The following is a 16,637-nucleotide window of genomic DNA, read 5'->3' on the forward strand; positions in this document are numbered from 1 at the left end:
GAACCCCTGTCGTGTCTCACAGAGGTTCTAGAAGATTTCCTCTGCGTGCTACAAAGTTTCATCCACAAGAGCCTCTATGATGTCTCACAGAGGATCTGCAGAAATGTCTTCTGTGTAGATTATCTTTAGCTCGTTTTACTTAGGTTTATTAGCTGCTCGTGACTTTCATGTGATCTTGTCTGTAATCTGTATAGATGAACGGCTTAGATTTAATTGCTTTAGGTCGTGTCAGGAAACGGTTACTTGCCTATATAAATAGCAGCGTAGGCCTTTGTATTTTGTGTTCTTCCATTATTGTAATTGTCAATATTTTCATAAATTGAAAATCATTTGAAGCTTTTCTCTTCATGTTATTCAAGTGGTCTTCATCGTGTTCATACCAATTACTGCTTGTTTGATTATAATATTTTCCGCTGCTCACTCACTGTCAATCCAATCAATCAAGTAAGTATTCAGTACCAAGAACTGAGTTATACGATCTTAACAGGTTGCCTCATAACCTTTATGATAGTGCCACTGAACTTTTACCAAACTGATTTATTTCTTTCTCAACACTCTAATTTTCTGATCAGTAATTGCTTCTGGAGTCTCTACATAATTCAACTTACTATCCACTTTTACTTCTGGTAGTGGTATTTTCAAACTCGGATCAGCCAAACACTTTCGTTGATTGGACACATGAAAAGTGTTATGGATTAAGCTAAGCTCATGTAGCTGTTCCAACTGGTTTACAGATTTTGAGTGGTCCAATATACCTTGGACTTCGCTTACCTTTCTTTCTAGATCTAACCACACCTTTTCATGGAGAAACTTTTAACATGACATAATCTCCTACCAGAAACTCAATTGGTTTTCGGCATCTGTCAACATAACTCTTTTGACGATCTTGGGTTGTTTTAATTCTTTCTCGAAACTGTTCAATTTTCTCAGAAGTAACTTGAACTATTTCTGATTCTGTTAACTGTTTCTCACCCACCTCATTCTAACATAACAGCGATCTGTACTTTCGGCCATATAATACTTCATACGGTGTCGCTTGGATGCTGGAGTGATAACTGTTGTTATAAGCAAAAAATTTCAATGGCAAATGCTTTTCCCATGATCCTCCAAAATCTATGATACAAGCTCTTAACTTTTCAAGAGTTTGAATTGTTCTTTCACTCTACTCTTCAGTCTATAGATGATATGTTGTACTCAACCGAACTTGAGAACCCAAAGCCTTTTGAAAACTTTCTTAAAATTTAGATGTAAATCGGCTATCTTAATCAGAGATGATAGATAATGAAACTTCGTGTCTGGTTACGATCTCTTTGATATAGATCTGTGCCAATCTTTCTAACGAATAAATTTCTCTTACTGGTAAAAAGTGTGCAAATTTTGACAAACGATCCACTATTACCCATATGGCATCATATCCTTTTGGAATTCGTGGAAGTATCATGATGAAATCCATTGTAATATGATCCATTTCCATACCATAATTTCTAAAGGTTGCAAACTCCCGTATGGCCTCTGATGCTCAATCTTGACTTGTAGGCATGTTAAACATCGTTCTACATAGCTTGTTATGTCTTTCTTTAATCCAGACCATCAATAAAATAGTTTCAAATCATTATACATTTTATTGGTGCTGGGATGAATAGAATACCGGGACTTGTGGCTTTCATCCAGAATAATCTCCCGAATATTCCCATAGCTTGGTACCCAGATTCGCCCTTGAAAACATAGAATTCCTTTGTCATTCTTTTCTAGGGTGGAAATCATTTTACCCATTTGTTCAAGTTTAATATTATTCTCTTTGGAAGATTATGTTTGACATTTTATAATTTCACCATGGAGATCTGGCAATAAGTTCATTCTCCTTGCTACAGCTCTGATCGTACCATTTTTCTCTTTCCTGCTCAAAGCATCGGCTACTACATTTGCTTTCCCTGGATGACAAAGAATTTCGTAATCATAGTCATTAACTAGTTCAATCCATCGATGTTGCCGCATGTTTAATTCTTTCTGGTTGAACAGATATTGGAGATTCTTGTGATCTGTAAAGGTTTGACATTTAGTTCCCAGCAAATAATGTCTCCAAAATTGTAAAGCAAAGACTACGGCTTCAAGTTCCATGTCATGTGTAGGATACTGCTTTTCATGATCTTTCAGCTGTATGGATGCGTATGCAATCACTTTTTCCCTCTGCATCATAACACAACCCAAACCTAGCTTCGAAGCATCACTATAAACTACAAAATCTTCTGATCTCTCTAGTAAAGACAACACTAGAGCACTGCAAAGTCGATCTTTTAACAATTGAAAAGCTTTTTGATGTTACTCTTCCCACTGAAACTTGATATTCTTTCGAGTCAACTTAGTCAATGGTACCCCAATTTTGGAAAAATCTTGGATAAACTTGCGATAACAACCTGCCAACCTCAAAAAGCTACGGACTTTAGAAGGAGTTTTTGGAGCATCCCATTTTTTAACTACCTCAATCTTAGTTGGATCTACTTTCTCTCCTGCCTCTGATATAACATGATCCAAAAATTGAACATCTCTTAACCAAAATTCACACTTGGATAGTTTTGCATATAACTTTTCTTTTCTCAAGAGCTCCAAAATCAGACGAAGATGCTCTGGATGCTCTACTTCTAACTTCGAGTATATAAGAATATCATCGATAAATACAATAACGAATTTATCGAGATATTCACTACACACTAGATTCATTAGATCCATAAAGGTTGCAAGATCATTGGTTAAACCAAAAAGCATAACCAGAAACTCACTATATCCATATCTGGTCCAAAAAGCAGTCTTGGCTATATCTTCATCTATAATTTAACTGATGATATCCTGACCGTAAATCAATTTTAGAGAAATAACTGGCTTGCACCATTTGATCAAACAGATCATTGATTCTTGGTAAATGATATTTATTTACTTTCACTCCTGCCTCTGATATAACATGACCCAAAAATTAAACCTCTCTTAACCAAAATTCACACTTGGACAGTTTTGCATATAACTTTTCTTTTCTCAAGAGTTCCAGAATCAGACGAAGATGCTTTGCATGCTCTAATTCTGACTTTGAGTATATAAGAATATCATCGATAAATACAATAACGAATTTATCGAGATATTCACTACACACTCGATTCATTAGATCCATAAAGGTTGCAAGATCATTGGTTAAACCAAAAGGCATAACCAGAAACTTATGATTTCATATCTGGTCCAAAAAGCAGTCTTGGCTATATCTTCATCTCTAATTTTAACTGATGATATCCTTACCGTAAATCGATTTTAGAAAAATAATTGGCTCGCACCATTTGATCAAATTGATCATCGATTCTTGGTAAAGGATATTTATTTACTTTCACTTCTGCCTCTGATATAACATGACCCAAAAATTGAATCTATTTTAACTTGAATTCACACTTGGACAGTTTTGCATATAACCTTTTCTTTTCTCAAGAGTTCCAGAATCAGACGAAGATGCTCTGCATGCTCTACTTCTGACTTTGAGTATATAATAATGTCATCGATAAATACAATAACAAATTTATCGAGATATTCACTACACACTCGATTCATTAGATCCATAACGGTTGCAAGGTTATTGGTTAAACCAAAAGGCATAACCAGAAACTCATGATGTCCATATCTGGTTCGAAAAGCAGTCTTGGCTATATCTTCATCTCTAATTGATGATATCCTGACCGTAAATCAATTTTAAAGAAATAATTGGCTGGCACCATTTGATCAAACAGATCATCGATTCTTGGTAAAGGATATTTATTTTTGATTGACAGCTCTTTCAGTTCTCGGTAATCTATGCACATCCGCATTGATCTATCTTTCTTTTTGATAAAGTGAACCGGAGCACCCCGAGGTGAAGTACTTGGTCTAATGAATCCTTTGTCAAGATCATCTTTTAGTTGAGTAACCAGTTCTTTTAGTTCTGACAGAGCTAATTGATATGGAGCTCTAGCCATTGGTGTTGCCCTCGGTACAAGATCAATTATGAATTCAATAATTTTGTCTGGTGGTAAACCAAACAAGTGTTCTGGAGAAACTTCTGAGTATTCATTAACAACTAGAATCAACTCTTGCTTTCCTTTCTCTTTCTTTAAGTAAATTGCATAGGCCAAATACTCCTGACATTTCTTCTGCATACACTTTCGAGCTTTCAAAACTGATAATAAATTAGTATGGTGATCCTATCGATCACCATAAATAACAGCTGGCCCTCTGCCTAGTAAGGTAACTCTGATCATCTTTTTGTTACACAGAATAGTTGCCTGATTTTTTTCCAACCAATCCATTCCCACTACAACATCAAATTCCTTCATCAACATCAAATTCCTTCATCAACATTGGAAACAAACGGATCGACAACCCATACCCCTCAATAACAATTATGCAACTATAATACATATAGGTAATAGATACTTGACTATTAAAGGTATCAACCACTAATATATTGTAAAGAGGCACATAATTCATACATGCACACCCAGCAAAAGATGGTGATACTAAGGAAAAATTCGAACCATAATCAAATAACACTTTAGCATATACTGAATTAATAGGAAATGTACCTGTTACCACATCAGACACAGTCTCGGCCTCATTCTTGGTCATCTGAAAAGAACGACCCCGCACCCCTCTTTGCCCTCCCCTGGTTATATTTTGCCTTCCCCGGGTACTTGGAGCATTTCCTCTCATATTCAGCCTCGGAGCTCTTAGTTGCGGACCGTTTGTCCTAAGATGATCGCTTGAATTACATTGAAAACATCTCTTGGGAATTGGATAATCCTTCGAATAATGTCCCAATCCACCGCATTGATAACATTTCTTTGGGTCTGGTTGATAATTTCCAGAATGCACTTGTTCACATCGTGGGCAGGTTCTAACAGCAAGCTGTTGAATGGGTCGTTTATCCATCTTTGTAAATATCTGTTTCTGAAATCTAGTTGATGGTCCTTCCAATTTTCTCTTTTCAAATACTTTCTCTTCTCCTTGCCAATTTTTATTTCTTTCAGTTGTTTCTGCAACATCCACAACTAGAGGAAAAGTTGCAGTGCTCATTACAATAACAAATTCTCGTATAGAATGTTTTAATCCCCAGATATATCTTTCAACCTCCCTATTTTCTGAAGAGATGTAATGCTCCACGAATCTCGAATGTTCAATAAGTTTTTCTATATAATCTCTTACTGTCTGATTCCCCTGTTCAAGTTTCAAAAAATCATCTTCCATCTGCCTAACAGCAGCTTTTGGGCAGAACTGCTCTTTGAATCTGTCTACTAATCTTGACCAAGACATGGTTCTCAAGATCTCTGGTTGAGCCAAGGACTCTACATCCCACCAAATACAGAGCCTTGGCTTTAAGCATAGACTGACTTTATCTTCCTCAGAACATCTACAGGTGTTGAATACTGATTTTATCTCTTTTATCCAACACATAGCTCTTATTGGATCTCTTTCTCCTGAGAATGTTGGGGGTTTACATGTTAAGAACATTTTTATGTCTCCCCCTCTCTTGCTCACTGCTGGAATCGAAGGATTTATTTCAACTCTTTCAGTATCTACTCTGGCTGGTATTCCTATAATAGAAACCAGAGTCTGTCTTAGTTTGCTCATTTCCTCGGCCAGAACATCTCTGGTTACATACTACGGTTGAGATGCTGGCTCTTGATAGGCATTCCCTGAAATAGATTCACCCTGTTCTGGGTGTATTTCTGATTGACATTGTCTGGCTCTCCCTCGACCTCTGCCTCTATTTCTACCTCTGCCTCTACCTCCAGAAGCACCAGTTGGAGCTGGATTAGGAGATTCATCTCTATCATCAGGGTCAGGACGGGTGATTCTTTCAGATCTTCTAGACCGACTTGCCATCTACATGTATTCGTTATTAAATTTCACGTATTCACATTTCCTAAACATAATAAGGTATTCAAGTACAGATATGTACCTGTAAATTCATAATTACATTGGCCATTTGTAATTCGAATTCACCTTACATATTGTTCTCTTAACCTATCATATTTATTACCAATGGTGCTATCTATGTCCGGGACCCTTAATATGCAAGTTATCACTGAAGTAAAGTTATAAAAACTAACTTTTCAAACTGTTCCAACATAATCACAAAGAAAATGTAATTGGAATCACAAAGACTCGTGAAAGTGTAGAAGAAACTATTCTTCAATTAAAGTCTCAAAATAGACACAATGTGCAATGAAATGAAGTTCGAAGGCCGGAGGTGTGTCTTCTTGTTTCAATTATATCTAAATATTTTTTTGAAGTATATAATATTTATATATGGAAAATAGAACACATAAACTCACACCCTTCTCACCTTTGGTGAGGTATGAACCCTTCACCTTCTAAGAGACTAAGGAATCACATACCGCTAGTCCAAAGGCCCTTTGTTTCAATATCTAAATCTTCTGAATGAAGAATAGATAGATTATATGCTAATTCTCTATTATATATGAAACACACACCTTTTAGAGGTACTTGAGTTGCTAGGTGGGGTGACACAAGTAGTCGACACTGGGTCCATGTCTATTTCAATATTCATCTCCAAAGAAGGAGAATAAATAGATTGTTTGGCTAGCCGGATAACTGTTTCGGTTTAGAAAGGACAATATTTTTTAAGGGCTTAGAAAGGACTATATTTATTTCTTTTAAGTCCTAGCACACTCTCACAATTTTCTTTTAACTCACAAACACTCAATCTCTCAACAATTTACCTCCAACACTCAATTTCAAAATATATCTAACCATGGGATGTATTTCATAGGTAGGTTCTTCCGGCTTTGGATTAACCATTGAAACTTCTATATTCTTAGCACTCAAAAATATTACACATTCAGAGATATACTTTGAATCTCAGGACAACCAATGAAGAATGGGTCCTAAACTAATGTATTCACGAGTCAACCAAATGAAGTACAAGTTCTAAGCTGAAGTGTTTAGAAGCTAAAACAAATATAGAATGGGTTCTGAACTGAGAATGATGACATATTTTAAAGATAGGCGGTTACCGGAGGTTACTAACAGTTATTGGGTGGTTATGAGAGGTTTTACACAACAGTTAGGAGCAATTAACATTAGCGGATGTGCCCACTGATCTTCATTGTTGACCACTCGTCAGTGGCACTGATGGTATCCACTGATAGACCACTAATGCTACTAATTATTGACCCTTAACAACATTAGTGTCTATTGTCCCCTGATGGCACCGACGATAAACATTAATGTTATTGAATACATTCATTAATGTTACTGAATCTCAAACACTTAGAACATCAATGTTGGACCGTTGTACCACACAAGGGGCTCTAACGCTTTAACCCTGGAAGGGGGCGCCGCCTCTTCATCTGTCATAAACATCAATGGTAAGTGTTTTAATTTGGAATTTGTTTATGTGACATTGAAATTAGAGAATGTATTTTTCTTAGTGCTACCAAGAATATTAGCTAAAGTCATTTGTTTTATTCACTGTGGGTGTCTGGGCAAATTTGTGCTCACGTGGATAGAACAACTGGAAAAACTTCAATGGTGTTGCATGACTCAAATCGTTGACCTATCAGGAGGATCCCAAAGACCTCAACCTTATTGTGAGTTAAGATAACCCCACAAGGTTAAACTAGTTTGTTTTGTAAACTCTTCCAGGGTGTAGTTTAGAATTTAGTGGCAAAGGGTGAACCGAAGTAAAACTCTCGTGTATGGTACACTTTAAGTTTAGTTGCATAGTATTACGTTAAATGCCACCAAGTTATGAAAGTTGAAAGCATTTAGCTCTATATTTTGGAGTTTTCATTACTTCGGTGTTATTTGCACTAGTTTCTATTTAGTGTAATATTTTATTTTTGCAATAAACATTCAAATATTTCTATCTTTTATTTGTTTTGACCATAATTAGTTGATCTTGTAACCATTTGATGAGTTAAATGTGAAGTTGTGATTATGTAGAAAAATGCCCCAACAAGATCAAGTGAAAAACCCGTTTATCAAGTTAAATGAGTAGAGATAGCAAGAATTAGATATTTGTCATGTTAATTGAGAAATATCTTTTATCGTTACTCCTTTCATTATACATTAATATATTTCACTTATTTTTTAATCTTGATGATTGATATTTATGTCAAAAATTGCACCCAAGATAATTTAAAGTTGGTTTGTGGAACTTTTACAATTAAAGATTAAATCTTTCGAAATAAACATGACTATAGAATAAATAAAAGAGATAAAGAAATTGATGACGCAGAAAAACCCTTAAACGAGAGGAAAAACCACGGATGATATGAGATATCGCCTCGACTATGGACATCAATCAGGAACGTCATCCTTGGTAATGATAATTACAATGATTTAAATAAATAAATGTGTCGGTCATGGAAAACAATGTAAAATGTTCGTCCCTAAGGAGTTAAACAAGACTCAAACAATTTGTAGAAGGAGGGGGGTTTGAATATAAACACAACTTTTTCACTTTTTAAATTCTTTTATTGATTATGAAGAAAAATCAACACAAAAATTTACAAATTGTTGCGGAATAAGAATGAGGAAGATCTTGGTCTAAACAATCTATATTTTAATCTTTGAACACAAAGAGTTTCTAAAGATCAAGAGAGAAAGTACAACAGGTTTTCTTGCATAGGTGAAGATTATAGAGAAGTGTAGAAGAAGGCTTGCTGAGAAGGAAGGCCTTCTCAGCTATTTATACCCTATGCATTTAATGCACCTTAGAAGGTACAATCCAAGTGTCAATAGAAGAGTGAAATGCATGTCCATCTTCATCAGGTAATCCAATCTTTTGGCCATATATGTATAGTTGTCTAAGAGACTTGGTGAGCATGTCTATAGACAAGAAAGTAAGTCATATTGTACCATTGTCGGATCGAGGCTTGGGTATGTACTTTTGTGCAAGAGGATGAGATAAAAAAAATATTGATGCAAAAGATATTGATCCTTACATGGTGGTTGAATATTGTCACTTAGTGCTATATGTTATAGCATACATGCCTTATATGTATTTGTTTCTTTCACAATAATTTAAAATGTCATGTATTTCATTAAAATTGTAACACTAATGGGGTATTGTTTGCATCTTAATGGAACCATTAAGCGGGAACCTAATAATCATGCAAAGGCAATTTTGTTTGACAAAAAAACTGAAGACTCTGAATCATGACAAAACCCTCTTAACAATTTGTTGATCCAAACTCCCTCAGTGATTTGATGATGACCATTTCATACTTAGTGAAAATAGTTGGGTCTATTTTTCTCAATTTCAACGATCATCACTGAATCTGTTCAGTGATCGCTGAACGTGTATTGTAACAGCCTTAGAACTTAAGTATTCCTCAAAGACAAAATTCATACCAAATAAACCTTCAGCGATGTCGATGATAGAGCTGAAATAAAGACCAGTCTATTTGTGATCTGAAGCGGACATTTAATAATAAAAAGACTGTCTACAACAAGTGTGAAATTTGATCAAGACTCAGCGAAGCTGAAGAGTCCTCAACGATTCCTTACTATCACTAATCAAAAAGTTTTGCACAACAAGATTAGCTTTTGTCTTATCCTCTTTTGCACAAAGGATATATCCCATGCTTCCACCAGACAAAGGTACATGTATGGATCACTTTATTGTTTCCCACATGCTTACCAACTATCTGAAACAACTGTTCATATGCGGCCAAAAGTCCCATATCTAATGAATGAGGACAAGCATTCCACTATTCTTTTGACATGTGGATTGTACCCTCTTAGGTACATTTAGTGCAATGGATATAAATAGTTGAGAAGACTCTTCTTCTCAGCTACGCCTTCTTCTTCTAAACTCTTTCCTCTCTTGTTCTTATCTCTTTCTTGTGCAAACATGCTTAGTGATTCTCAAAGATTATTTAGATTAGGTTTTCTTACTTTATCTTATTCCCAGCAATTTGTAAATTCATTAATTTGTAAATTCTTGTATTGATCTTCTTATATCAATAAATGAATTTAAAATTGAAATTTGTGTGTTTGTATCCAACTTCCCCCCCCCCTCCCCCTTTACGAACTGTTATACTTTTAAACTCTTGTAGAACCCGTATTGGGACCAACAAATGGTATCAGAGTAGTGTTCTATTCCCTTTCCAAAAAACCTTTCTCTTGCTCTTTAAAAAAAAATGGCTTTGCAAAACATAAACAATAACTATCATGACAACGACTCTCTTGCTAAACCTCCTAGATTTAGCAGGGACAACTTCAGTCTCTGAAAAAATTGAATTATTTTTTTGTCTTGAAGATGTGGATCTTGAGATCCCTTACTACACTGAAAATGGACCCTATGATCCATTCACAATCTCTTATGTAGTTTCTGCCAGTACAACTACTTTTGTTATCCCTAAAATGCAGATTTCAAAGCTCTCTCACCAATGGAGTGATGAAAACAAGAAGAAAATGGCTATTGTTGGTCCCGTTAGGGTCTACAAGATGTGTATAACAGTTTGTAGAAAGGAGGGTTGAATTCAAACATAGTAAACTTTTCAAATTTAAAATATATATTGATAAAGAAAGATCAATACATATTTTACAAGATTGTTTGCGGAAAGATGAGGTAAATATAACCTATCTAAACAATTTAAGTTACACACTAGTTCTTAGCAAAGAGAAATGATTTACTGTAAGAGACTTAGAAGGAAGTTAGTTCTTTTTGGGTAAGAACTATTTAGAATACAAAAAGGGATTCTAACTTGCTTTTGAATATAAGCGTATTGTGTTCTTAGATGTGTGTTCTTTTACTTAAGAACGTAAGTTAGGGTTCAAGAGTAAGTATTAGAGTATCTCTACATGGAGATAGAACATATCTATTTATACTCATTGCATTAAATGCATATTTAATGCAATATAGTAGGGTTTGAACACGTGTCAAGCCTTTAGAGAAAGACTTGTCTTTTGCTATAGTGAATAGTACAAAAGCCTATTCTTGAGCAGACATCCTTTCATAAAGTTGGTGGGTAGTAGAGTCAACTAATCGGCTCTGTACCATACTATACTTTAGAAAGGGTATGGGTTTGTCCTTTTTGTGTATAAGGACAAGACAAAAGCAATCGTGCTCAACAAGCTTCTTTTGATTTTCAAATGCTGGAATAACCTGAAGGTCTCTTCAGCATTCGCTAAGGCTTTGGCAGTCTTCACACATGTGTAGACTAGGTTGTAATCACTGAATACTACTTCAAATCACGTACTCGCCGGTCTCTAATCTTCAGTTTTAGTCTTTGACTTTCGCTGAAGGTTCTTTGATGTGAGTTTTGTCTTCTTGAAGTATCACTGTCGCTGATAGATTTACATTACATGTTTTCAGCGATCTCTGAACAGACTCAGTGATGATCGCTGGAACTGAAAGACAGAAACATAAATACTTCGTACAAGGTAAAAGGGATTATCATCAAATCACTGAGAGGGAGGATCAACAATCTCCTCCTATTTGATGATAACAAGACAACATAAAGAAAGTTGTCTTATCAAATAACAGTAAGGAAAGTTACATATAAAGTACATGTCCCTTTTAACTGTTTTGGGATCTTTTTCAGTGAGTCAGTCTTTACTTAGAAAATTTCTTAAGATTAAGTCTAAGAAAAATTAAAAGAAGGGAAACTGAAACTGAAAGCATATTCACTGACTTATAGATTGTTAGTGAATGCAAGAGTAACATTGGAACTTATAGACTTGTGTCCCTATTACTCTTTTCAGGGATCTTTTCAGTGATGCACTAAAAATACTTATTAAATTCAAAGCAAATATTACAAGTGTTTTAGTATATGTCTAGACTTACAAAATATAAGAATTACGATTGAAAGTAGACATAGGATATAGTTACAGTGCATGGACAATATTACAAAGGAAATAAACTGGTCTAAGTCACTCAGCTTGATGTAACCTGGTACATTTTCTCCAAGCTCCTTTTGACGTAGAAACTCCCTTCTTATCTTTCGGTGCACCAGTACACCTTTTAAGTCATCATCTAGCCAGAACCTGAGATAAACGAGGTGTTCCATAGGGTATAGATGTAACTCAAACATTCTCTGAAAATCTTATTTCACCGTCATAGTCGAGGAATATAAGTCCAAACTCAGGTTTGAAGTGCACAGTGTTGGGTACATAAGGAACCTTCGCTGGCAAAGAAAGATTCAACATAGAGATGTCTGGACTCATATGACCCTTCAGGACTTCATCTAAGGAGAACTTTGTTTCATGCTCGTTCCTCAGGGATAGTCCATCATTAGGACTTGAAGGTCTTTTCTTTCTTCCTCCTTTCTTCAGCGTTGGCACTTCAGGGACTACTGTTAGACCCCAACTTGTGAAAGTGTAAGTAAGAAGTCTCTTACTCTAGTCGAATAGAATTTAGTCTAATTGAAGCGGTCTGGACTAAGAGCTCTAATGCAGAAGATCAAGAACCAAAGCTCTTACTCAAGAGTGAAGGTTCAATTCATATAGATCCCACGCTCTATCCCCGTGGACGCTCAAGCCTTGTGCGGCAAAAAGCATAAGTGCTTGACTTAAAGCTACAACTCCAAGACCAAGAGCCTCTGCATAGTACATGCTAAGCTTCTGCATATGCAGAGCCTCTGCATAGTACATGCAAAGCTTCTGTATATTCAAGCAGAGCTTCTGGCTACCTTCTCCACGAAACACGCGCGTGTTAGCCTAGACTTTCTCGCAAGCGGCTAACAGATTTAAGGCAGATTGACCAAGTCTGCTTTGCTATTCACGGGAAGTCAAAGATAAGGATTCAGACCAGTCAGCTCAGAGTTCCATGCCTATTATATAGCATAGTTTGTTAGTCCTAGGCATATATAAGGAGGCTTCCTTCTCAGGTTTAAAGAACCTGAAGGAACCGACTTATACTATACGCATTTTTCTGTGAGATTACATTTGTGCTTTCATTGTTCATCTTTTAACAATAAAAGCATTCGGCATATTCAAGTTCATTTACTGTTTTACTTTCACCTTTGAATATTCTGATTAATCATTTGAAATACATTGCTTGTTCTTAATTCTTATCTTACATAAACTGTGTTTCTGTCAATTAAGAGTATCTGGGTTCAACAATTGGTATGAGAGCTTGCTAATCAAATTCATTGATTAGTCGATCGATATCCGACTGGATTCTACTCTTAATTTTCTTTTGATTATTCGTTTTTAAAAGAATCATCACTCTTATTTCTCTCAATTTTAAAAACATTTGCTTTTACGTAATCTGGAAATCGCTTTTCAGTCGATTATCTTTCTCGTCAAAGTTTTCTTCTCAAAATTTTAATATAAAATGTCGTCTTCTCAATCATGGAACTTCATGTATACTGCCGATTCCTTGACAAAACCTCCAACTCTCATTAGGGAAGAATATCCCCAATGGAAGATCCGGATGATAAATTTCTACGAGGGTCTTGACCTAGAACTTTATGAGTCAATCTTAAATGGCCCATAAGTCCCTACCACCATCATACCTCGGATTCCTGCTGCTGGTGATACAGTTGAGGTACCTGCCAGGCGAGTACCCAAACTTCGTCGTGACTGGAACGATGAAGTTAAACAAAGAGTGGAAGTGGATCAGAAGGCCAAAAGACTTTTGATTATGGCGCTTCCCAACGAAATTTTCCAGTCACTTGACGCGTGCGACTCGGCCAAGGATTTGTGGGATCAACTGGCTAACCAGTTGGAAGGAGGCATCAAAATGAAGAAGAATCGTTGTGCCCAATGCCTGAATGAATACAATAGCTTCCAGGCACTCCCCGATGAGTCTTTAGAATAGACTTATCATTGCTTCAACACTCTGATCAACAAATGTAGCAAATGTGACGTGATCAGAACTCAAGAGGAGAACAACATGCTCTTCTTGAAGAGATTGAACGTAAAATGGGGAAATCTGACGATGTCTCTCCAGGAAAACCAAGATCTGGAGCAATGGACACTGCACGATGTGTACGGGACTCTGCAGGCTCAAGAACAAAAGGTACAGAAGGCAAAGGTTGCTCTGGGTGGACCTCTGGCTCTTGTCTCTGAATCAAAAGAGACAGGATCAAGCCAACCACACAGAGAACGGTGACCCAGAGAAAAGAGAAGAAAGGGAAAGAAGGCTCTCATATTGGAGAGTGACGATGAAGAAGACAGAGCTTCTAGCTCTAAAGACGATGACATCAACCCCTTTGCGAAATCCTTGGCCCTGATCACCAAGAATTCCAAAGGAAATATGGGAAGAAGGTCTTCGACAGAAAAGGAGGACAAATGATCGAAGCAGAGGCAAATCTTTCGAAGGAAGGAACCCTCCTTCTGTTTCCAACAAGAAGGAGGAAGAGCCGTCAGACCAGAAGAAGCAAGGTGTCCGATGCTTTAGATGCAGGAAGATGGGGCAGTACTCCAATGAGTGCAGAGGCTCCTTAGTGAAAGACGAACTGTACTATAAAAATAAGTACAAGTATAATCGAACACAAAGGAGCCTCATGGCAGAACAGGAGAATTGGGTCTCTGACTCCTCGTCTGAAGAAGAAGACCAAGCAAACTTCTACGGGATGGCTGTTGAGAATGACAGAGAAGAGTTTGGATCTGACTCCGACTCCCAGGTATGTTCTGTCTCTGGTTATTCTCACTCTGACCTAGAAGAGAGCATATCTGCTTTGACTAACGATTTCGTCAATCTACAGCAAAAGCTCTCTCTCGAAAAATCCAAAAGAAAATCATTGGAAAAGGAAAAACTATTTTTTGAACGAGAAACAGAGCTGTTAACTGTAGAGAAACAAGAGTTATCAGTGGAAAGTGAAAAGCTTTTACAAACAAAACAATCCACTTAAACAAGTCTTAAAACAGAATGCTTAGAATTAAAAGCGGCTATTAAGAAGAAAGAAGCAGAGCTTCTAGAGAAAGAAAGAGACAGATTAAACTCTAAGGCCCTAAAAGATTATTTTCAAAAGGAAAGGGAGTTCCTACACCAGAGCTTACAAAGAAAAGAGCTCTTGATTAAGAAATATCAAGATGCTCAGCAGGTGTACGAAAAAGTCAATTCTCAATAGGATAAAGCAGGGATAGGTTATATAGACCTAGACCTCACTTGGAAGAAGAAAAATACTCTTGAATCCGTGTTTAGGTTGGGCGAAAAACAGAAACTAGACTTTCCTATTTTGTATACAGCTTCACCGTTTAAAAGATGTAAGCTTGAAAGTGGAGCCAGAACTACTAAGTTGAAATTCAAAAACATCTCTTACTCTTCAAAATGTGTGCCGCAAGTTGATTTAAAATGCATACAGAAGACAAACAAGATTTTTTGTTTTGGCTCTACAAATCTTGAACATCTTAAGACTGAAAGTGAGGTTGTCAAACCTGAACCAGATGAAATCAAGAGTTCATCCACAGGAAATTTTCTTAAAACTCTGGATCCGAAATTAATAGATGGCTTTACGGAAACGATAAGACAGGTTTTCGAGCAAGACTTGCTTGAGGCCTTGAATTATCCTTCTAAAGGTCATGCAGATTATTCTGAGTGTAACTCCTCGGATACTTTTGAAAGTCCATCAAAACAAAAAACGGACGAAGTTTCTAGCTCATGCATACGAGAACCTCAAGTTCTTAATGATACCTCTGTATTTCGATATTCACACAAGGATTTTCTTGACTCTGACTCTGAGTCAGAGGTGGACTCGTTTAAAGAGCAAGTTAAGACAGAGGTCGTTGCCAAAGAACCAGAGGTTGCAAAACCCCCTATTGAGAAAAAGATTCTCCTAGGTTCTGGCTATGCAAGCATGACGACAAGTGCTAAATCCGCTCCCAAGTTTGAATACAGGGTAAATAGTACAAAGTCTGTTTCTTCTGCATCAAAGGGCTCAAATTCCAAATCTAAGCCAATTAAATTCACTCCAGAACAGAAGGGAAAATCCATTGCATGCTTTAACATTAATTCCTCTATTTCAGCGAGGCCTCTGAAGGCCAAAGGAGTAGGGAAGAAGAAATCAGAGAAGACTCATTCACTGTTAAAACAATCAAATCTAGATAGGAAGTTTTCCAGAACTACCAATGCTAGGAATGATTGTAATAATTTATTCTTTAAACCTAATAAATCATTTTGTCATTCAAAATGTGTTCATAATTGTGAATGTGTTCATAATTGTGAATGTGTTTCTCTGCAGCTTAAGTTAAAACAACACTTCTCGGTTCCTAACTATCTTCCCTCTGGGTCATCAAGGACTAAATCCCAGAAGATCGAGAAGAGAAAGAAGGCTCCTAAAGCCAAGTTGTTGGACCGTATTACTCAGTTCAGGGTATTGAAAACTTACTTGATTAATTAGATAGACATTGAGTACGCAGCGGACAGTAGTAAATCAAGCAGGTGGAAATCAATAAGAACACAATGAAGAACTCTTGAAGAACACAGAGAGAAAATGCTTCAAAGGATTTTCACATTGAAAAATGTTGACAATTACAAAATGGAAGCTTATAAAATACAAAGGCCTAAAGCTGCTTTTATACAAGCAAATAACCGCCAAGACAGACCTAGACGTATTATTTAATATAAGCCGTCCAAATAAAGCAGATTACAGACATGATCACGTGTTTAGCACGAGCAGCTAATAAACCTAAGTACATAGAGATCC

This window comes from Cynara cardunculus, unplaced genomic scaffold (genome assembly GCF_001531365.2).
Source record: "Cynara cardunculus var. scolymus isolate 2C unplaced genomic scaffold, CcrdV1 Un_Scaffold_1263, whole genome shotgun sequence".
Lineage (NCBI taxonomy): Eukaryota > Viridiplantae > Streptophyta > Magnoliopsida > Asterales > Asteraceae > Cynara > Cynara cardunculus.